The sequence below is a fragment of the Meles meles genome, chromosome 1 (assembly GCF_922984935.1).
Source record: "Meles meles chromosome 1, mMelMel3.1 paternal haplotype, whole genome shotgun sequence".
NCBI classification, from domain to species: Eukaryota; Metazoa; Chordata; class Mammalia; order Carnivora; family Mustelidae; genus Meles; species Meles meles.
The window spans coordinates 202,514,235-202,537,416 of NC_060066.1; the positions used below are offsets into that span (position 1 = coordinate 202,514,235).

Genomic DNA, 23,182 nt, shown 5'->3' on the forward strand with positions numbered 1-23,182 from the left:
TGCAGCTTGGGGGGTGCGAAAGGAGCAGCTGAATGGAATGAACGATGCGGATTAGGGGTGTGGTCAAAATGGCCGCCTGGACAGGAAGTCAAACTCTGTCCCTCACTAACTGGGGAAGTTTCATACCTGTCTGGACCTCAATCCCCTTTTTTCCTACAGAATAGGGGAACAAGAATTCTCCATTCCACGAGGATTCAATGAGTTAATGAAATCACTTTGCAGGGCCTGGCATGGAGTAGGTGTGGGATAGAAATTGCTGTTCTTATGAGCCAGGCATCGCTGGCCCCTGCCCATTGGCTCTGCACATCCAACAGCAGATGCCTCCACCTGACTCCTTCCTGGTGCCTGGGGCAGCTTGGCTGCGTCCCTGGTCCCCCCAGCCTGGCCCTTCACCACTTAGGGATTGACCTGTCTGCATGTGGTGTTGGCTTCTGAATAGCCTGGCCCTGGTACTTGGAGTCCTTACCCGCTGGCCATGCTGGAGACAGTCATCCCTGGGGTGACTGGTGGGGCACCAAGGTGGGGAGCAGCAGAGGCAGAGTGGAGCCTGGGGTGCCCATGGGACCGGAGCTGCTGCGGCAGCGAAGGTAGGCAGGGATGCTGGGGTGTGTGTGTAAGGGAGAGGAGGAGGGCTTCTTTACTTCTGTTGTGTTTTTAAAAAGCCAAAAAGAGTTTTTCTCGAATCAAGACCTGCAGATTTCAAATGCCAGTCTTCTTTGGCATGTTAGTCCGACTAAACTAGGATTCTTCAATTTTGAGGGGGAGACCCTTCAATTCCTTTCTTGAAGCCTTGAGATATGGGGCTGGGGGCCAGGCATGGGCACTCTGACTGAACAGATGTTTCCATAGTCCTTCTCTTCCTTTGATACACTGAATGGTGAAAGGCCCGACTTCCCTCCAGGAAGATGTCAGGGTCAGGTCTGGTCAAGTTCATACCCCTTTGTGTCCAGCGCATTGTGTACTGTATCAGAATGATTATCACTGTTCTCTTTAAATGAACATTCTCACCAGGCCTGACGTAGGTTCTACTATTCTGCCCACTTTGGGATGAGGAAGCAGGTTTGGAGAGGGTAGGCGGCCCAGCCTGGTCCTGGTCTCACACCTCCCCGCTGGAGGCAGCAAGGCTGAGGTCCGACCCCTCCGTGGCCTGCCCCCTTGTTTTGTCTGCCCTTTGCCATACGGAACAAAAATTTCCTTGAGCTCCTAGCAGTGAGGTGTGCGGTGGCGGGGGCGGGGGGGGCGGATGTATCACCAGGGGAGGGTTGGAGAGGCTACCCTCTGCCAGCTGCAGCGTTCATCAGGGACAGGCCAGGAAAGGGTGATCTGGGGCCCACCCATGGGATGATTGGGTTCGGACGGGAGATCAGCCAGAGGCGCAGATGTCCTGGTGGGGACTCAAGCTGCCCAGGTTGTTCTCAGCCTCCTCTTTGGATGGTATAGATTGCGGTCTCTAAGGCGAGGGCTTCTCCAGCCTCTGTTGGAACCTTTCCCACAGTGGGGAAGCACCCTTTGCAGGGGTGAATAACCCAGATTGTTAGGGAACCTCTCCTCCCCATGCTTCCCTTCCTTGCTTGGCCCTCGTTTCTCCCTGGCGGGGTTCTGCAGAATTAAGAGGGGTTGGCCTGATGCCCTTCTCCATATTTGTTGAACAAATAATACAAAGATGCCAGTCTGGTCCTTGGGGAGTTTCATACAAGCTCAGATTTCCATTCCCTCCCCTAGTTTGCCCTGTTGTTAGCACCATACCGGACTGTGGTGTATTTTGTCAAAGTGAAGAGACCAACTTGGGTACATGACGATTCACCCAAACCCAGACTTCCTTAGGGCTTCGCCCATTTTCCCACTGATGTCCTTTTCCTGTTCCAGGAATGTGTGCAGCGTGTGGCTGGCCTGTAGCCTTCACGTCCTCCGGTCTGTGATACTCTCAACCTTTCCTTGCTTTCTGTGACCTTGAAAGGGTTGAAGCGTAATGGCCAGGTCTCTTGGAAAACGCCGCTTCATTTGGGTTCGTCTGATGTTCTTCTCATGACGAGACAGAGGTTATGGGGTTTCGGGAAGTGTACCACAGAGGCCACGGGGCCTCCTCGTCCCATCACATTGCGGGTGCACGGCATCACTGGTGACATGAACCTTGACCATCAGGTGAAGGTGACATTTGCCAGGTCTCCCCACTGTGAGGGGAAGGGGCTGACATTTAAGTGCCTGATGTGGACTGAACACGATCATGGGCGTTAGCTCATTTAATCCTCATGCCACCCCAGGAGGGACACTTGCTTACCGTGTCCGTCTTAAGATGGAGAAACGGAGGCACTGAGGTAGAGTCATCTAGGCAATGTGCCCTTTGATCCCAGCAACCTGCTAGAAAGCCCATGTTTTAGCCACCCCTCAGCACGTCTCACCTGGTCTAGGCACCTCCACTGGCTGCCTGCTGCGGGGATTCCTGCAATGGCCTCTTCTTGTTTCCCCTCTGTGCTCATCTCCTACCCCATATCCCTTGGCCACTCTGCTCCAGCCACACTGGCCTTTCTGCTTCAGGAATATGCCAGGCACACTCCTACCCCAGGGCCTTTGCACATGCTTCTCCTTTGTTCAGAATGCTCTGTGTTACCCAGTTGGTTTGGTTGGCCTTTACTGAAATGTTGTCTTGTCAGCGAGGCCTTCCTGGTCATATTTAAATTTTTTTTTTTTTTTTTAGTTTTCATTTATTTATTTATTTTTGTGGTACAAAAAACTGGTTTTATTGAAACGTGGGGACAGGACCCATGGGCAGAAAGAGCTGCGTTCCCCAGTCATATTTAAAAGCATCCCCCACTTCCCAGCACTCTGTGGCCTCCACTTTAGTGTTTCTATAGTATCTACTAGCATCTGGTCTTCTCTTTCTTTTACTTATCTTTTGGTTGATTATCCGTCTCCCTCAACTAGAACATAAGCCCCACGAGGAGAGGTTTTTGTCTGTCTTGCTCATCGCTGTGTCTGCGGTGCCTGGAACAGTGCCTGGCCCAGAGGAGGTGCTCCGTGAACATCTGTGCATGAATGCCCAAGCTTGCTGGCACCCGGGACTCCTCCATCATCCTATCCTTGATGAGAACGTCCAGAGAAAGAATCGTACACCACGTGAGCGGAGACTTCCTTCAGGCTGCCATTGATTCATGTACAAGCACCCCTTGAACTGGGTCTGTTCGAAGCAGACCAGACTGTTTCTGCTTCTACTTAACCATCCAGTCCCTCAGCCCTGACATGGGCTGCTTCTTCTGAGAAGAAAGGGGGTAGGTCTGATTTGTTTGTTCTTGTAAACAAAATATATTTAATGTCTTGCCTTGTACACACTAAGTGCCTAATAGTTGCTTGTTGAAAAACAAACAAACGAACACGAAACATTGAAAAGAGCCAGCAGTGACTCGGTCTCCTTTAAAGTGACGTATAAACTATCATGTTTTCTTATGGTGCAATTCCCATAGGCCTTGTCTAAGGGCAACGTGGACAGGAGCGGGTAACCTTGGCCTTGGGAACATGCATTTAACAAAGTTTCATACATACCTACACAGGCTTGGGTGATCACGGTGGGGAAATAGCATTTGTTTCCATACCAATATCTTAGTGGCCTGATTGTTCTGAAAGGAAACCAGGTGATAATCTCCGGGGGGAGCCATGAAAATATTGTACAATGGGATGTATTTGTACACAAATAGTTTACTGTGATCAGAGGCTCAGGGGAAGCTGGTGTGAGGCTGTGAGTGGGGAGTGCAAATACAGAGAGGTCCCCCCTTGCCCTCAGAGGAAAACTGGAGCTCTAGCATCTTTGAGAAGTGAGATTTGTTTGGTGCCAACTGTATGCCAGAACTTTCCCCAGAAAACTCACTTCCTCCTCGCACTGGCCATCCCTTCCCTTCTGCAGCTGAGGACATGGAGACACCTGGTGCCCAGGTGGTGTGCCAGAGGCTGCAGAGCTGGTCAGGGCAAGAGCGGGGACAGGACCCCAGCCTGTCTGGCTTCTCTGGCTTCTCCCACCATCTCCCACCTGCCTTACCTTTGGGGCCTGCTATCCTGTGAGATGGAGGTAATCCAGCCCCAAGCCAGTGGGATGGACTCGGTGACTTCTCAGACACTTCCTGTGTGTCCTTCCTCCACCAGAAGCCCTTCTAGGTCTTTGACCCCTGGGTTAAGTGTGACAGGAGGGCGACCCTGAGGAGGGGGGTGGGGAGCCCTGTGCCCGGGCACCTGCTCTACAGGCAGGGGCGAGGGGGCCTGGGGAAGAGGGTGGGGAGAAGCTGGGGAGAGGCATGTTCTCCATTTGGTCTGTCAGCCTCCACTCTGGAAATGAAAAGCCTTTTAATTTCATCGTCTGCTCGTCTGGTTTTTCCTCTGTGAGGCTGTCTGTGCCAGGAGGCCCTTGGCCACAGGACGCATGTTTAACAAATCCAATAAAGCCTTTGTTTGGCCGGCTGCTTGCTCCCCAGAGCTCCGCAGCCTGGGAGACGATACCTCATTCATGCTTCTCACCTGTGGCGCAGGGCGGGGACCCGGAGTAGGCGCGAGGGAGAGGCAGAGGCCAGGGAGGTCCATGCTGCCCACAAGGGGTGACAGATGGTGCATGGGGCAGTATCCTGCGACCTGAGTGCTGGCCTCAGCCTGGCCACCATTTCTCCACCTGACAATGCCTGGATATGCTGGGCCTTAGTTTTTCTCCCGTGAAGCAGCAGGATTAGATGAGGTCAATGGGTTCGATGTTTTTTTTGAGCAGTGAAACCCACTTTCCCCAAGTGGAATGGGCTGTGGAGGTCTCACCTCGGATGACTCTGGCTCTTGGTCACTATTGCCCTGAACTTTTTCTCTTTTTTAAGATGGCGGTCTTGTTTCTGCCTCAGGACATTTATACTGGCTTTTCTTTTTGCGTGAATATCCTGCTCCTAGAATGATCTGTACATACGTGGCCCTTGTCCATTCAGGAGTCAGCTTGGATGTTGCTTCCTCAGAGCGTCTTCTCTGACCCGCCTAGCTAATGACGTTCTGCCCTCGACCACCCTTTGTGACCTCCCTCCTCCCACAGTCTTTGAAGCTCCTCCCCGCCCCCCATTTGTGTGCCACGGAACCCAGCTTGAAAACCACTTGGACTTGTTTATCTCTACGGCCCCTTGCAGCTCTGACAGTCCACAGCCAGCTCTGTCTGCCCCACCGCCAAGCAGGGCTGCGGCTTCAGAGAACCCTGGGGAGCAGCTCCAGTCACCTCCAAGGAGGGGTCCTTAAACCAGTTTGGAGGTTTAGAGAGGTGCAAAGAGCCTTAGAGGAGGGAGAAGAGAAGAGAAGCCGAGGTCTGAGAGCCGGGGCTGGGCCTTCTCTAACAATAGTGAGCCAGCCGGCTTGGCAGAGGTCACGGCAGAGGTCAGGACTGTAAATGAGAGATGCGGGGTGTGTTCAGGTGTCAGGGGGCCTCGGATGCTCAGGGGAGGCAGCCGAACCCATGTGCTGTGTGTGGGTGGCGCTTCGGCTCGGAGCAGGATGGTGGGATTGTCGGCCCTTGGGGGAGAGCAGTGGAACCAAGAGGGGAGATGGGAGGCTGGGAGGCTGGGAGGCAGGGAGAGAGGAAGGCTGAGAGCCTGTAGGGCCTGGGCTGTGGGAGAGGGGGCCGAGTGAGGGGTGGGCTCAGGGAAAGGGAACTGAGGTTGGAGATGACCAGCGGCAGTGAATAGTGTGGTGGGAGAGGAAGAGGGAACAGACTGAAATAGATGGGAACTTCCAGCAGCTTGCGGGGAGGATGCTCTGGTTTATACATCGCTCTGGGTGACGGTGTTGGCAGGAGTGGTGGGGTAGGGCTGGCTTGTGGACTCCTCTCACCCACCCACCCCCAAATCTCTCTCACCCCCCCACCCCCACCCCAGGCCAGGAGGGAAAGGCTTCATAACTCAGCTGCCCCCCATCTCAGGCTGCCTGGGCCAGCCTCCAGCTTGGCCCCTCCTGGAAGGGCCAGGATTAATGTGCCGATGGTCACCCAGGGGCCTTGGCGAGAGTAGGGGTGACTCAGCATCGATTCATCCCCACGGCCGAGAACAGGGTACACCATGGAAAGTGCTGTGAGCACCGGGCTGGGGGAGCTGCCCTTGACCCTGAGGGCTGGCTGGCCTGTGCCCACACGTCTGGGGCAGGGTGGGCTTCCTGGGTATGAGGACAAGGTCAGTTTTCTCAAACCCTAGGCTCATCCCTGGACCCTCTTCTTTCTCCAGCACGAGGACTGAGTGCGCCACAGTCCTGAGGTTCAGACAGAAGACCAGCCCCTGGGAAGAATCGACTCAAGAGGGAGATAAGAATGGAAGGGCATGTCTGTCTAGGGGTGTGTTTTAGAGTTTGATGGAGCTGCCTGCGGAGTGTGCCCTGACTGCCAGAAACGAGGGGGATTCTTTGGATAGCTAGAATGTGTTCTGGGCTGTGGGAAAAGTATTCTGGAATTTGAGGACAGATTTTGGAATTCTAGGCTTGTTCTGGAACTCTGGGCTCCAGTTCAGAATCTCAGGGATGGTTGAGAAGCCTACGGTGTATTCCAGAATTCCAAGGCCAATTTCTGAGTCCTGCGGGGCCCACTGGCGTCCTGGGCCGGTTCCTCATTATTCACCTGCTAGACCTGTTTTATCTGCTGTGATCTGCGGGGACACATGGTTGCCGGGAGGTGGTTGCTATGATGACAGCAACCGTGGGGTGTATCAACTCCCAGAATTTACTCTGAGCCTGTGACATTTTAGCTGGTGGAGAAGCACAGTTAGCTCCCAAGAGCCTGATGAGCAGGGATTCCTGCCAACCCTTCCTGTGTGTCCCCCTTCCCCCCAACCTCAGATAACCTCCCACTAGGGCCTGTGGATCGGGCTGCCCAGCCCTCCCTTGGGCAAATGAATATTCAAAGGCAGCCAAAAAGTGTATTCAAATCCTATAAACTTCCGCCTGCCTTGATCCATTTAAATGCATCAGTATCTTCTGTTTTGTCCCATTTATCTGCCAGGAAAATGAAGGGTGATTCCAGGAGCCCAGAATAAGTGCTTTTTCCCAAGCTGCTTTAACCTCCTAAGTGGGGTTAAGAGAGGGCTGGGGCTGGGCTCCTCACTCTATGGATTGGGTCCCTCAGGGAAGTCTCACAGGGTCCTAAAATCCTGGAACGGATCTGCTGAAACTGGGGTCTGGGGAGAGGAGGTGGTAGCAGGAAGTTGCAGAGGCTGGCTGAACCCTGTCTCCCCTCCCTGGGGCTGTCAGGCTGAGGCCCTGCGGCCAGCTCCCCTCACCCCCACCCTGAACCCCTGCTTCTGTTTCCAGAATCACAGACTGTCATGTGTGGAAGACCTTTGAGAATCACCTGGGCTCGACAGATGGGGAAACTGAGGCCCAGAGACATTCCTTCAGATGGTGGCAGGAAAGGGACCTGAATTTCAGGCTCCCAGTTCCCAGCCCAGAGCTCTTGCTGTCACACTTAACCTCTACCTCATAGAATTCATTCATCTGTCCATCCATCCAGTCCTCTCTCCATCCATCCTGCATCCATCCACCATGTCCATGCATCCCTCCCTCCATCCATCCCTCTCTCCATCCATCATGTGTCCACACATCCCTCCCTCCATCCATCCCTCTCTCCATCCATCCTGCATCCATCCACCATGTGTCCACGCATCCCTCCATCCATCCATCCCTCTCTCCATCCACCATGTGTCCACGCATCCGTCCCTCCATCCATCCTGCATCCATCCACCATGTGTCCATGCATCCGTCCATCTATCCATCTGTCCTGTATCCATCCCTTCAGCCACTCAGAAAGATATTAAGTACCTGCTGAATGCCCTGCACCACCATGGGATGAACAGGACAGAAAGCTCATGGTTGGGTCACCTGGTCCCTACCCCTCCTCACCCTCTGCCATTCATCTCCCCTTCATCCAAGCAGATGTTCTCATATGAGAGCAACACATGTCTGTCTCTGCCTCCACCCCACAGTGCCAACAACCTAAGCTCCTACTTTCTGCCTTTTTGCTCATCATGTCCCCCTGTCTGGAATGCCACTGTAACTCACAATTTATCCAAACTCTACCTCATCTTCATCCACGAAAAAAACCCCCCATCCTCCACAAAGAGTTTACTTGCCACCAAGGCCATCCAAGCCCTCCTTTCTCCCATCACCTTTGGAGTAGAACAGCACAGAGGAGCCTCCATTTTCTGCTTTTTGGTTTTGTCCTACATTACTCCTGGGGAACAGGCCCCATGTTATTTGATTGCTTATTGCGCCATCAATATACGACATTATTACATTTGGGCAATGCCGTGATGTAAAGAAAATGCCACAGGATGTGGAGTCAGACAGGGGGTCAAGTCTTAGCTTTACAGATGAAATACTGTGTGTCCTGGAGCAGGTCGCTGAACCTCTCTGAACCACAGAAGTGTGCAATGCAGTTCTATAAGCTGGTGCCTTTGAATAAAGTGCTGAATAAACAGAAGTCTTCCTCATTTCAGGATCTGTTTCCCTCTGTGCTGCTTGGGCTTGTAGGCTTAACTAATTATCGGTTGCTTGAGGCACAGATATCCCCCCCTCACACCCCAGGAGGTGGGGAGACTTTACTTCAGGGCAATTTCCCAAGAGGGGTCTTGCTAGGCAAGCTTTTCTTTTAACTCTCTTCTCTCCGAGTAAGATCCAAGGCAGTGATAGTGATGGGTGGAATTCTTTTCTTCCTGGAAGATGGGTTTCCTGATTGATTGAGGTGGGGGGTCTGGACAGGTGTTTGAGGATTTCCCAAGAGGACGTGGCTTCCTCGGGGACAGTCTCCTGGCTGGGAAAATGGAAACACTTGGTGGCTTGGCTCCCCCACTCTGGGCTCCTCATTTTCATCTTCACCAGGTTCTCTTCCCTGATGGTGGCTTTAACACTCTGGGCACTCTGACCGATGGGAGGAGGCTTATGCCCTGAGCACCTGTTTGCCCCCCCAATCCATCTGTGATTTCCAGAGCTAAGATTTGTTCGCATCACAGTGGTTCCAGGAGAAAAACTCAAAACCCATCTATGTAATACGTATCAGCCTCACTGTGCAACTGCGTGTGCCTGCTGTCTGTGCAGGTCCCGGGGGTGCACACAAAAAGGCAGGTGTTCGCAAGGGGATGGACATGCTGGACCTCACGTGTGCATGCCTCCCTGCAGGCGTGCAGCTGTTGTCTGTGACCCGAACCTTTGTGCTTGGCTGTCTTTCACACGCCCGACGGGGGTCCATTCAGATCTACCTAAGGGGGTAGATTTACACATGCGGCAGCATACTGGTACACAGTGCGTACAGGCTTGCACACCCCCACGCCACTGTCTGTGTAAAAATGCAGACCTGTTTTGCATTCGCATGCCAGAGATAATCACAAAAGCTGACAGTGAACACGGTGGGCTCCAGGCGCCGTGTACGGGGGGTGTTGACTCACTGAGCCCTTCCAACACACACATATGTAGGTCTGTATTATTATCCCCAGTTCACAGATGTGGAAGCTGAGGCTCAGGGAGGTTCCAATCCTTGCCCAAGTTCCCATAGCTAGGACTTAGGAGGGATGGGATGTGGGGTCAGGCCCTCTGCTCTGCGGTCTGTGCCTGGAACCACTGCACTAACGTGTCATACAAGGCTGTTTACGTAGGTGCTGCAAGAATGAAGCCAGACCTTCGGGTGCGCCTTTCCTTCCCCACCAGTGTGAAGATGGGCTCCTGGTGAGTTGCACATGCCTACTCCAGGCTGCCCCCTCGGGAGCCGCCAGGGGTACTGCATTGTCTCCAGGGGGCCGGTGCCCTGTGGCTCCGAGCCCGGCTCTCTGGAGCAGGCCACATTCTGCGGTGCTTTCTTTTCTCATGTCTCCCAGGTCCCAAGCCCCAGCTGAGCCCCACCAGGCAGCAGGAGGCGAACCAAGCTGCTCCTGCAGTCCTGGCTCTTCCCCCCTCCCCCCACCAGTCGTGCAGTTCTTAGGGCCCTTGCCCCACCGTGCTCCCATCCCTACCCTCCTCTCCTCTTGTGGAGATCACTCTTGAGGACAGATGCCATGACCCTCCCGGACCAGTCTGATGGGGTTGCCCCCCTCAGTGTTGAGCACCTGCAGTATGGCTTGGGATCTCCCCGACTCCTACTTCTGGCCCTGCTGCTTCTCCGCGGTGTGACCTCAGGCAAGTTTGTTAGCCTCTCTGAGCCTCAGCGTCCTCATCTGTGAAGGGAGAATAGTGACCCCGGCTGCAAGAGTTCATGGGAAGATTATTTGGGTCATACATGGGAAGGGCCGGAACTGCACCTGGCATTCCGCTACGTCGTCCCTGGGGCTGTGGCATTTGTCACCACCCCTGGGAGGGTAGGGTGTTCTCTAAAGGCAGGGACCACGACCTTTTTCCTCTTCTGTCCCAGGGCCTGGCTTGGTCCCTGGTGTCTCCTTGATGTGGCTCGGCAGTGATCGGATGTCTGAGTGAGGGAGTCCGGTCCTTTCCTGGTGGGACCAGTTGTCCCCTTGTGTGGGATAAGCCCACCTCTCCTTCTTAGGGGGTGGGGTGAGGCCGCTAGCTCAGCGCCAGGGATGCAAAGTAGGACAGGCCTCCCCAGGGGGGTTGCCGTGGCAACAGGGAAAGTTCTGCTCAGAGGCAGCCGCACACAGGGTTGGCTGGGAGGGTTGCTTGCCTGGAGTAAGGAGACAGGCTATCAAAATGGCTTTTGGGCCTCAGCGACTCATCCGTAAAATGGGGGCTTGGCTTCTAGCTCATGATGAGGGTCAGAGGTAAGGGGTCGTGGATGCCGGATGCCCTTGGAACATGCAGAGGGGCTGCCCAATCTCGGCTGCTTTACGACTGTCTTCCCTGACAGCACAGAAGTGTCCCAAAGGGACGGACATTGTTTTATTCACTGCTTACACTCCCGGCACCCAAAACGGTGCCTGACACATGGAAGCTGCTCATTAGTAGTTGTTAACCAAAGAATTAGATAAGAAGGTGGGGACAGGTCAAGGTCCTGGCCCAACCCCGGAACATCTAGAATTCTACCAGGTCCTGATTCTGAGCTGTTAGAGACCAACATTAGAGACCTTCTTGCCACCATCTCTGACCTACTGCAGACCCCCACGGACCCCTAAGGATCACGTCGCCCCCAGGTGTGAACTCTGAGCACAGGCAGGGGACTAGGGTCCCCCTGGCTTCGGGAGAATTGTCCCAGCCTGGGATTCTCAGACTTGGCTGAGGACAGGAGTTTGGGGTGACAGTGAGAGGTGCGGGGCATGGGAGGGGATCATGGTGGATATAAAGAATACAGGTTCCCAGGCCCCTGCCCATCCCTACTCAATCAGATTTTGGGGTGTGTTCGGTGTTTCGGGGTGTGACAAGTTCCCCCGGGGCTTCTGGTGAGTGGCCAGGTGTGGGGACTTCTGCTCAGGACAGAGCCTCCTGTAGTTGGAGGGGCTTTGAGGGGTATCCTCAGCCCATCCGGGGTCTGGTGCTTCTTATACCCTTGGGGAGCCTGAGGTCCAGAGAGGGGCATGAGTAGGCCCAGGCCCAGCTCCGGCAGTCCTTCGCCCTGTGACATGGGCAGTCTGCCAGGGCTCTCTACTTGTACTTTTGTCAACACCCCTGGCATCCACCTGGCCCAGCTGACTAAGCGCTGACTGCCTGGCTCCCACCTTTAATTGAGGTCCCCCCTTTAATTGACCAAAGTAAAGCCATGACATTTCATTTGGTAACCTGCTCAGAATTATAAAAATCACTCCATTTGGCCCAGCCCATACTGCCCAGGGCAAAACTTTCAGACAATACTAATCCCATCGTGCTCTGTTGTTATAAACTGCGTATTTAAAAAAACATCTTCAGCGTCCCAAATGTGACGCTCAGTGCGAAGCATATCAGACAGAGGTGGCCGGGGAGAAGCAGATGCTGAGTCTGTACTGGCTCTCGTTTTTGGGCTTCTTGGGAAAGTGCCCTAACCTTTCTGACCTGAGAAATGGGTATCCCGTGACCTTGACAGCTGGGCTGGCTTAAATCTCTGGTTAAGAGTTTGAACCTTGCAGCCGGGGTGCACAGATTTGAATCCCGACTCCGTGGGGGTTGACGGCTGCGAGACCCCCGCATGTGACTTCGCCTCTCTGGGCCTTAGCATCCTCCTCTGTGAGAGGAGGGGGATGAATCCCAGCTTCCCGGAGACCGTGGCGAGGATCCGGTGTGAGGGTGCCCCGAGAAGCACCAGGCAGGGGCTCCGATGCAAGGAATGCTCTTTGAGAGAACAGCAGAAAGGGGGCGACTCACATGTACAGCCTGGTCCGCCCTAGCGCTGGAGAGAGGCCAGAGAACAGGCCTGGGGGCTTCGCCTGTATCCGAAGGGCAGCCTGGAGCGGGGGCAGTAGAGAGGAGAGGTGTTTATTTGAACAGCCAGAGATGCTGAGAGGCCCCTGGTGTCTGTCCATTAGCTAGTTCCTGCTGAGCTGGAGGGAGCGGGAGGCTGGGGAAGTGATGAGCGGCGCAGCTGTGCCGGCTTTCTCTGCTGAAAAGCAGTTTCTAACTCGTTATCTTAATGTGTCCTCACCATAACCCTGGTAATGGTTAGCCCAGGGATGGGGCTTCCTGCTTCAGAGGGGCCATGAGAGCCCAGAGAGGTCAGCTGGCTTGGCCAAGGTCACGGGCGGCACAGCAGTGGCAGAGACAGGGAATGGGGAGGGTGACCATGTTTCCGAAGGAGAGGACAGCCCTGGGGTCATCACTCCCGGCTTCTGTCTTGCTCACCTGCCCTGGTCTCTGGAGCCCCACATCCGTGTTTGAGTCCTGGATCTGCCACTTCCCAAATGTGCGCCTTGTCTCCTGTAAGCCTGGCTTCTTCCTCTGTCGGATTGGAGGAACCACGGGACCGACCCCACAGAGCTGTTTCGGGGAGTAGCCCAGTCTCGGCAGAGCGTGTGCCTGGCACGCGGGGGCTCGCTCTCTTGTGCATAGCTCTGCTGCTCCCAGGTGAGACGTCACCTGTCTGGGCCTCAGTTTTTTCGTCTGCCAAATGGGCATTTATTTCGTGCCAGGCATTATGTGAGTTGGGACGTTGTTTAATATGAACAGTAACCAAGGAGGCCAATTTCTTTTAGTCCCCTTTCTCAGGTAAGGAAACCAAGATGCAGGGAAGTGAACTGATGTGCGGTAATTTGGCTGATGACCGAGATAATCCAATGCAAACACAGACCTGAGATCCTAGAGCCCATGGCCCCTCGAATTATATCCCTTAGGTTTCCCTCCGGGGAGTTCTTCAGGGCTGATATGCTTGCCTGGGGCTGTGGAGTCTGGGGGCAAGAGCCTGCACGGAGGCTGGAGCAGCAGGACACAGCCCTGGTTGGTACCCAGCCCCACACCCCCACTGCCAGGGACTGCCTCCCTGGGCCTTCCCACTCCCTGGGGCCGGGAGGAGGAAGGCCGGCCACAGCACGAGAAGGCCATCAGCGCCTGAGTGCTGGTAATGACCCGATTTTCACACGGAGGCGCTCAGTCTCTCCCCACGCTAGAACCCGCTCCTGGAGCTCCCATTCTGGAATGAAGCGGCTGCAGATTGTATAACTCGGGAACAGGTTATGTAAGGGTATAGCAGGGCCCTGGTGGGATTGGGGAAGGAGCGGCGCTCTCAGCCCTTGCTCCCCACCCCCCAGCTGAAGTCTCCTACTCCCACAGCTGCTCAGCTGCCTGCCTGGGGCTGAGACCTCCCGCTGGGACCCGGTAGGGGAGGGGAGGGCGAGGCTGTGGTGTGGAGGGGGGCAGTGCCGGTCTCCCAAAGCCTGGGTGGGATCCCTGCTCTGTCATGAACTGGACAGATCCTTTTCCCTCTCCCGGCCTCAGTTTCCTTTTCTGGAACACTGAGGAGGAGTGGCTTGGCGAAGCTCCAGGGGCCCTCACAGTTTCAAGGGTGCTACGTCCCTCTCACCTTGGGGGCAAGGCCCAGATTTCTAGGGACTGATGTTCCTGCGGTTGTTCGTTGGTGCCGGCTCCCTCGGGGCCCTGACTTGCCTGGGTGTCTCTAGGGAGGGGGGGCTCCACTCTCCGCCACCCCCCGGGGCCAGACGTGCCTGGACTTTTGAGGTGTTCTGGAGGTGGGCAAGAGAGTGGAAGCAGAACGTTCTGTCCCTTCTCTCTCCTTGGCCCCGACTGAGTCCTTGCAGAGAGCGGCCAGCACACAGATGGCAACAGTCACAATGAAGAGAGCTACCGTCGCTCGTCGCTCGGCCAGGCCTGGGCCCGGTTAGCTCTCCCGAGAGCCCCGTGAAGTATGTACGCACCTTTATTACCGCTGTTTTACAGATGGGGCTGAGGCTCAGAGGGGGCAAGGGGCCTACCCCAGCTCACACAGCCAGTCAGCGGCCACGCCGGGAGTTAACTGCGGGTACATGAGACGCTCGAGCCCATGATCCTGTGACTCTGCACCGAGCGGCCCTCTTCTCTCGGGACACCGGAGAGCTGGGTATGGCCAGATGGCGTAAACAGCCCTGTTCTGTGGTCTAGGCTCTGAGGAATGTCCGTCCCCCTCACTAGCCACCCCCGGGCCTCTCTGGACTCCCCACCCCTCTTTGTTCCCTTTGTGCCACCCACGGTGGCCACGGCGGCATCTGTGAAGTGGGCAAGCGCAGGCTGCGTGGGCGGTCAGCACGGAGGGTGCGCGGGCACTTGTATTTTTAAACCCCGGCTCTGGCCAGCCTCTGAAGTCAATTGAGATGGGGCTGCGGGTGTGGTTTCCTTTGGGCACTGCTGACCCTCAGTGAGAGGGCTGGGGGGCATCACCGGCATCGGGAGGTACCCCGCTGGTAAGTGGGGGCTGTTCCCTGTCAGGGAGAGGCTCGGCGCTGGCTGGGGTCTGTGCCCCTCTGAGCCCGGGAGCCCCAGGCAGCCTGAGCAAAGGCCACAAGAGCAAGGGGGCAGGTCGGAGGCCTGGGAGGATGAGCCAGGGAGAGCAGGAGAGGAGGGATGGGCTGCAGGGTGTGGCTGAGAGGGTCCTTACAAAGCTGAGAGTCCAGCCCAGTTCCTCTGAGATGGGGAAGCTGAGGTCCCAAGAAGGAGAAGGTCCAGGTCATGCTGTGATTTAGAGACAGAGTCTGAACTGGACCCCGGAGTGCTTGATTCTGAAGCAAGAGCAAGTTTGGGCTGTCTCATCTCGGCTCCCAGGGAAGGGAGCCTTCCCTATTTCATGGAGGCTCTGCTCCTGGGTAGGGGAGCTTTACCGGCCCTGTAGGAAGGTGGGGGAGGGGGCCGATGCTTTGTTGAAGGAATCAGGGCAGGATTTCATGATCAATGCCAGAGGAGAGCAGAGGATGTTGAGTGGGGGCAAGAAGAACTTGCCCGAGCCCCGGGGCCCCACCGGGGCTGCCCTTATGCTCTTCCTTCTGATTCTTGGTTCATCGGCCACTTTTCTTGCCCTGACCGATGGCACCAGGGAGGTCCCTGATCCCATTGTACGGAGCAGGAAATTGAGGGGAGGCCATTTACAGGAGAAATGGGATAAAACTGAGGCACAGAGACTGGGAAAACAGCCTCTGCCCCTGGCTTGATGCTCCTGCTGCATAACTTTGTCAAGGCATGTTTCTGGACTGCGGCTTCTTCCTTTATTAAGTAGGGGACAATCATGAGCGTTTACCAAGTGCTGGACTGATCATTTGCATATGTTATTCTACTCAACCTTGCGACGACCCAATTTTCAGAGGAGGAATTGGAGGGTCAGAATGGTTACGTGGCATGTTCAAGGTGACTCAGCTCTAAGTGGCAGAACTTGGGGCTGTCTTCAAAGCTCAGGCGCTGAGCCATATCAGATGCCCCCCCCCCCCCCCCCCCCGCAGGAGCGGGGTGTCAGGTTGCTGAAGGAAAGACAAATAGTGGGAGGAAGGGCATTGCAGAGGGGGCTGGGGATACATACAAGCCAGTGTTTTCAGCCCTCTTCTCTCACCTCTGTCCAAGCCTCTCTCCAGATGCCTTCTTGCCCACCCCTGCCTAACCCCCGCTCCACACCATTGCTGCCAGCACTGGTCTTCGGAAAACACAAACCTCATCTTCCCGCTCCCCAGCTGGAATCTTCGTGGCTCTCCCCTGTCTCCAGGGAAAATAAAAATTGCCTCAGGTGGCATTCAGGGCCCTTTCCCTTTCATAAGCTGCCACTTTCCCTCCTCTCCAGGGTCCCTCTACTCTGGCCACATGGTTCTCTGGACACATTTTCTATTCCTCTCTCACGCCTTCATTTAGGCAGCTCCCTCCGACACTCACTCTATCCTCACACTTCGGTTCCTCCCTTGAAACCGGCCCAAAGACACTTCTGTGAAGCTTTCCATGCCTGTCCTTGGAGGAAGGACAGTCCCTCTTGATGCTCCCATTGCCCTGACAGTGGTTCTCGTCACCTAGTTTTGTAGTTAAGTGTTCATGCAACACTCTCCCCAACTCACACCACGTGAAGGTCCCTGGGGGGGTGGGGGAGGGAACTGTGTGAGCCACTCCAGTGTCCCCAGCCCCAAGGCTGAGAGGATGAATCAGGAGTGGATCAGGAAGCTACAGAGAATTGTAGATCAGAAAAAAGTTCTTTCTGCGTAGAGGTCATGTCTTGGGTTCTGGGGTAACTTTGTCTACCTCCCACTCACTAAGGATGGCTCAGGTTGAGAACTAATGTCCCAGCATTGGACAGACCTGGAATTGCAATGTATGATCCTGGGTGAGTCGCTGAACCTTTCTGAGCTTCTGGTTCTTCATCTGTGAAATGGGCAAACAGTAAGGTTAAAGGGAGGATTCAGTATGATAGTGCCCAGGAAAGTTCTAGAGCAGAGCATAATCTGTAATAAGGTAGGTGCTACAGATCTCTTCTCTCTTCCTGCTATCATCGCAACATCATCACCACCACCTCCATCGTTAGAACCAGCATCATCATCACTGTGACCCCAACATCATCATCCTTTTCATCTCAACATCATCATCGCTTCCATCATTATAAACATCATCCCCTTTATCCCAACATCATCACCACCACCTTCATCGTTATAACCAACATCATCAACACCTTCTTTCCAACATCAACACCACCACCACCATCATGGTACTCATCACCGTCACTATCTTTATCATCATTCTCCAGATCTCTCTTCTTGCCCAGATACCTGCCCCTCTACTAGAGATTCTGCAAGTAGGAAGTGCCAGCCATGTGCCAAGAATTGCACTAAGTGCCTTCCTTTCATCATTCCATTTAATTTCCACCCTGAAATAGAAACACAAGCAAAAGTCTCTTCCCTTCCGTGGAGGATCTTCACATGCACCACATGGGTTTCTACAATGATCCCCATTTTGCAGAGAGATAAACTGAGGCTCAGAGAAGCAAAACAGCTTGCCAGGATCATCCACAGCTAGTAAGCAGAAGAGTCTGGTTCAACTTTGGTCAGCTCTTTTAGCAACACCAAGCTGCTTGGGGCTGCCAATGCACTTGCCCTCAGGGTTTTCCACATTTGCTTCCTGCTGCTAGAGCTCCCTGCAAAGGGTATTAATTTTCAGCTCTTTCTTGAGTTCCCCTGGCCCAGAGCAGAGAAACAGCTGCATTTTCCACTGAGAGATTTAATCTCTCAGTCAAAATCTAAGAAAACAAAATTGGGCACAAGCAAAGATGCCAGGAAGCTGGGTGAAGATTTGCAGGTTCAGAAGTCAGGGTCTTGGACCCTTACTAGCTTGCTCACTCTGGACATGCATCATCATTACTCTGGACTCTTCCTTGTGGGGGTCTTCCTTCCTGAGGATCCAGTGCAAAGGATCCACTCCAGAGAAAATCTACCCTCACCCTGATCTCATTTCCACTCCCCTTCTCATCCTTGTCCTTCTTTCTGGAGAAACGTAATTGGCATCTCTGAAGTTGGAATAAAAATTCCCATGTTGGCTTTTTTTAGGTGGGTCTGGTAAAATTCAAAGGAGAGAATTGTATGTTCATTCATTCTTCAAATCTGTATTGAACACCTACCATGTACCACAGTGTGCTGGGCATGAGGACCTGGCCATGACTCAAACACTGCCCCTGCCCCAGAGGAGCCCCACCTGGATCACTATCTCTAGTTGTAGCTGAGACTTTCCTATTGCCCTGCCATTGTTCTGTGAGGGCCCATGGGCAGGGACCCTTCGTCTATTTAACAGAACTGGGCACAAAAGGGCTTTCAGAGGATCTTTGTACAATGGAGCCAAACTAAACCTGGTGGGAATCAATATCACCTTATGATTCTGACCTGACTCTTCCTGTAGGTCCATCCAACGTCTCTGGGTGGAGGTACCTTCACCGGGGTTGGATTGGGGGAGGTCTAAATCGGATGGGGGAGGGAGGCAAGGGGTTGGACATTTTGTATAAATGTGTAAATCCAAACTTCTGTCTGAGAACTTGTAGGTCTTTGTTTCTTCTGCCGACCCTGTTCAGGGGTCTAAAGTAAGTAAGAGGTTGGTTTATTATTCTATGCCTAACTGAGTACCTCATACATAGTAGGTGCTCAATCATTATTTGTGGATGGAATGAATGAGTGGATGAATGAGTGTTTATCTGTATTATCTCACTTATTTCACTAGATGCTGCTGACTGGAGCCTCCTCATTGATGGAGAAACATTGGAGGCTTATTCTCCAGGGGCTTTGGGTAAGTGGCTTCTGGAAATCCTCAAGGCAATACCCATTCATCCATTTACGCACCCAACTGTCCATCCACTCACCAACCCACCCATCTATCCACCATCTCTCCATTCATTCATGTATCCATCCATCATCCATCCATCCATCCATCCAGGGTTGGAGCCAGATTTTTCATTGCTATTGAATGCCAGCTTAGGACTTTAGACTGAAAACGATCTTTTGTGACAGCTGTCAAGGAGGGGAGGTTAATTTGCATGAACAGCCCAAGTGCATGCTAAAAGCTAATTAAGGCTTAAGCAGGGATAGTCTGCAGATCCTGGAATAAGTGGGACCCAAGCATTTCAGGAGACCTCTCCACAGCCTCATGCCAGTTTTAGAGAGAGATGGGAAGCAGATGGGACATAGAGACTCTCATGAGCAAAACACCTGGGGTATGTACTTATTGACCAGTTTATACTAACTCTAGAGTATAGGACAGCAGGTGGAATGATCTGGATTGGCTGTTCTTGAACGTTCTTAAAAGGGAGAGCACGTAGTTAGGCTTTCTGGCATCCCGGTTGGGTTCAGGACTGGGGACCAAACACTTTTTGAATGGACAAACAATCTGGGAAGGGTTGACTTTCAAAAGCACCTGTCTTGGAGTAGAGACCACAAGTATCTCTTCAGGGTCAAAGCCAAGACTGGGCCTGTGAGAGCGGCCAGGCCTCTTGGAGGAACTGTCACCTTAGACTTTCTCTTTGCCGCCGTGTTCCCCTCTCCGCATAGGTTGTGCTGGATTTCTGTGCACGCTCAGTGTCTGAGACACAGTAGATGTCAATAACGTTTACAGGATGAGTGAGCGGACAAATGTACCCATTAGTCAACAAATACTTGTTGAGTGCTTCCTGTGAGTCAGCCACTGTCCTAGGAGCTGGGGGCACAACAGTAGACGGGACAGACGCCCCATCATCATGGATCTCAGTTTAACGATTAGAGGATTTAAAAGACGGAGGTGAGTTGTGAGTCTTGGAGAGCAGGTGCTACCACTGTTTTGTTTCTTGAGTCTGCTGGTTCGTGCTTGTAGATGCCAGTGGGTGACGGTTGACTTGGAGCCTAGGCTCAGTGGTTGTTTCTGGGGGAAAAAAAAGGCAAAGATAGGGCAGCATTTAACAAGGAGTGCCAAGTAGTGGAAAATCCCAAGTGCTGTTTCTTGAGCACTTGTTAAGTACCAGCCTATAGGGAGTCTCTGACGTCTCTGCCATAGGGGGTAGGCTCTTTTATTTGCTCTGCTTTCCAGAAGAGGACCTGAGACCCCTGAAGCTGCTGTGCCCCACCCAAGGCCGCATGGGGAGAGGGCTAGAAGTCAGGATTTGAATCCAGGACTGCTTGGTTCCCGTGCCCAAGTTCTTAACCACTTGACTTGACTGCTAGGGAGAGGGAAGGGGGTAGTGAGAAGGCTAGGTGGGAGCGCTCTGGAGAGCTCTCATCTTTGGATGCTGTCTTGGCCCTAATCCCTCTTGTCCTTGACTGTGAGGCTGTCACAGGGGACTTCAGGCAGACCTCCCAAGCCGGGCTCCTTGCTGCCCGCCCACAGAGAAGGCCATTCTGCAATGCAGATCGAGTCTGCCCACAGCTAATATGGATCCTATACATTTATACAAATCACTGAATACAAATTACAGATTGTTGTAATTTCTAAACACTGCCCTGCCACTTGGAGCTGCAGGGGGAGGCTCTGAACTGCAGGGGACACTGTCAACAGCTGTCAGCCCTGCTGGGCACGTCACAGCTCCGGGAGGGTAGAGTAAGTTGGCGCTGTGGCTGCTCCCACCTCCACGGTGGCGGGAGGGAGGACCTGGTTCTTTGGCAGCTTCGTTGGTTGACCCGGGCCTGGCTCTTGGTCCGCATGTGCACGGATTCTTCCCACGTCTCGAGGCCCATCCAGAGTCGAGAGACGTTTCTCGTGGTAAAGCGGTGCGCACAGGCCCCGCTCACCGAGCCCTTTCTGTAGCCCACACACTTCATTCTCACTACAGTACTGGGAAGTAGGTATAGCTCACACCCACGTTATGAAGCTGGAAACAGGTTCAGCAACTCGCTGGAGGTCACCCTGCTCGTCATTGTTGGAGATGGTCACAAATCTAACTTTGATGGAGTGAAATGTCTGGCGTGGTCTTGTCCTCGAGCTGCCTCCTCTCTCTGAGACCCCCCCGAGAGGAGCTTACTCGGGGCAGCATCCCACAGCAGTGGGCACAGGGAGGATCCACAGAGGGGCCAACTTACCATGGGTGCAAAGGACTTGGAGCCCGTGTCCATCTGTGTCCACATATGTGTCCTGTGTGAACATCCTCCAGATGTCCCAAGTGCCCGTGCGCTCGAAGTGGTGGTGTGGGTTCCATCCGTGTTTGCATCCCCACGTGTATTTGCAGGCGTGGGGCTGGGGGCTTTGGTGCCCTTGTTATAAGTGTCAACATATATGTTGTGTTCACGCTGTAACATGCACGAAGTGGGTACCTAATTCTCGCCAGGTGCTTGTTGTTCCAGGCGTGAGCTGAAGTGCTTTACTGGTCTCGACTAATTTCGTCTTCACAACAATGCAGCGCGAGGCACGTGATGTTGTCCCCAAACCACGGATGAAGAAACTGAGGCACGGGGTCGGGTACCAAGTTGCCCAAACATCTCTCGTGATTACAGAAACTGTGCTCATCCTTTGAGGCTCTCCTCCCACTTGGGGTCTCTATGGCTTAGGTTTGGTTCCCTCTGCCTCCCAAACACCAGGGTTGGCAGTGGGACCCACATGTGGCAAATCAGAGTCACCATGATGGGTTCAAGCGGCTGAGCCAAGCAGCTCGGATGAAGGCAGTTCAGTGTTCCTGGAAGCGTGGTCTGCGGGCGGCAGTGTCCATTCGTGAGCCCAGCCCACACCTCCGGGCTCAGGAATCTGCTTTCCCAAGCCCTCAGGGACCCCATGCCTGTGAGGATCAGGATGTTGAAGCCACACCGCCTGGAGATCCAGCTCCGCCATCATGAGCCATGGACCAGCTACAGAACTTTCGGCAGGTCCATCTCGTCTGTGGAGCGGCAGTAAGAGCAGTCCTGGCATTTCTGAGGATGAAGAGGTTTATACATATGAAGTGGGGGCGCCTGGGTGGCTCAGTCATTAAGTGTCTGCCTTTGGCTCAGGGCATGATCCCAGGGTTCTGGGATCGAGCCCCGCATCGGGCTCCCTGCTCGGCGGGAAGCCTACTTCTCCCTCTCTCACTCCCCTGCTTGTGTTCCCTCTCTCTCCCTCTCTCACTCCCCCTGCTTGTGTTCCCTCACTCCATTTGTCTCCCTCTGTCAAATAAATAAATAAAATAGTTTAAAAATATATATATACATACCAAGTGTCTAGAGCTGTCCCTGGCATGTGACCAGAGGCTGGAGGGCTCATTGCCACTCTGTCATTACTCAGGGACAGGCATGGGAACCAGTCCCGCCCTGAGAGCTTTTGGGGGCGCCTTCCGGAAGTCTCTCTGCTGAGAGAGGAAGTTAGCCTGTGGCGGCTGCTGTGACCAGGCACCGCCTCAGGGAAGCGCTTGCCTGAGAGGAAAAAGAAGAAGAAAGGGGAGGGGAGTCCTTTGGGGACACTGCCTGGTCCACACCTAAAGTCGCTGTGCTCTCAATTTCATGGGCAAATACATTTTGTTCTGCCTTTAGCCACTTTGAGCTGGGCTCCAGTCGCTTACGTGTGAAGGACTCCTGCCAAGTGCCTTCTCTGACCCAGACATTTTGTAAAGTGGCCACTGAAGTGAGCCCACGACCGGGCTGAGAGTTGGGGCAGTTCTTGAATTTCTGACCCCAGCCTGGCACCTCTTCTGGGCTGTCTCACGGCACAGAGCGCCGCCAGGCCTCCTCTCCTGGCCTGCCTGGTGGTTGTCTCTGGCCGGCAGTCCTGGGTGTGCTGAAGGCCCAGGGCGTTGCCAGGCCAGCGTCGCTGTTTGCCCGAGTCCGAGCTCCATGTTACCCTCGCCCCGCACCCAGGCACTGAAGCCCTGAGGGAGTTTTTTGTTGAGGCCCCTTTGCCTTTCAGAGGTCAAGCAGATCTGTCCTCTGTGGACGCTGCAAGGCCCTAGGCCCCAGGCCCTAAGCTGGGAGAGGGGCTGAGGTCAGAGGCAGAGGGACCTGGTGGGCAGTGGCCGTGTCTCTCTCTTTCCTTCCTTATGTAAGTTATGTACCGGTGCGGGCCAGCCAGGGGCCATTTTCTGCCTTAGCTTCCCCAACATGCAGTACTCTGGTTTCCTTTGTTTTCCTCAGCCCACTCAGGCTCTCTCTGCCTTCTGTCATCACCCCCTGGCTTTCCGTCCATCTCCCCCAGACCCCCTCTTCCCCAGCCTCTTCCCAGATCCCTTCAAGTCCTCCCTTCTCATCGCCCCCATCTCCCTCAGCTTCTGTAATCCACCCCCCCCCCCACCACGCAGCCTTCCATACCTGCCTCCCCCCACCCTGTCTGACCCCTCCTGGTCCCGCAGCCTCCCCGACTCACCCCCACTCACCCCCGGGTCCCTGTGACTCGGGCCCTTCCCTCTTCCCAGGCCTCTCCTGGCGTCTCCATCCTGTCTGGATCTCCC

The 23,182-nt window shown here is 54.2% G+C and overlaps 2 long non-coding RNA genes across 4 annotated transcripts; one reads left to right on the plus strand and one right to left on the minus strand.

Annotated features, from left to right (window-relative positions):
• Positions 1-2,927: 2,927 nt before the first annotated feature.
• Positions 2,928-21,773, plus strand: LOC123951327. Of its 3 annotated transcripts, none has more exons than XR_006820446.1 (3): positions 2,928-3,266; positions 18,535-18,600; positions 21,117-21,773. It is a non-coding gene; the product is annotated as an uncharacterized LOC123951327 (long non-coding RNA). The 3 variants fall into 3 exon arrangements; XR_006820447.1 differs by lacking the exon at positions 2,928-3,266 and adding an exon at positions 14,155-14,240; XR_006820445.1 differs by lacking the exon at positions 2,928-3,266 and adding an exon at positions 14,676-14,774.
• LOC123951334 lies at positions 19,028-21,122 on the minus strand. The gene is made up of 2 exons (XR_006820455.1): positions 20,856-21,122; positions 19,028-19,704 (listed from the first exon to the last, which is right to left on the minus strand). It is a non-coding gene; the product is annotated as an uncharacterized LOC123951334 (long non-coding RNA).
• Positions 21,774-23,182: the final 1,409 nt, after the last annotated feature.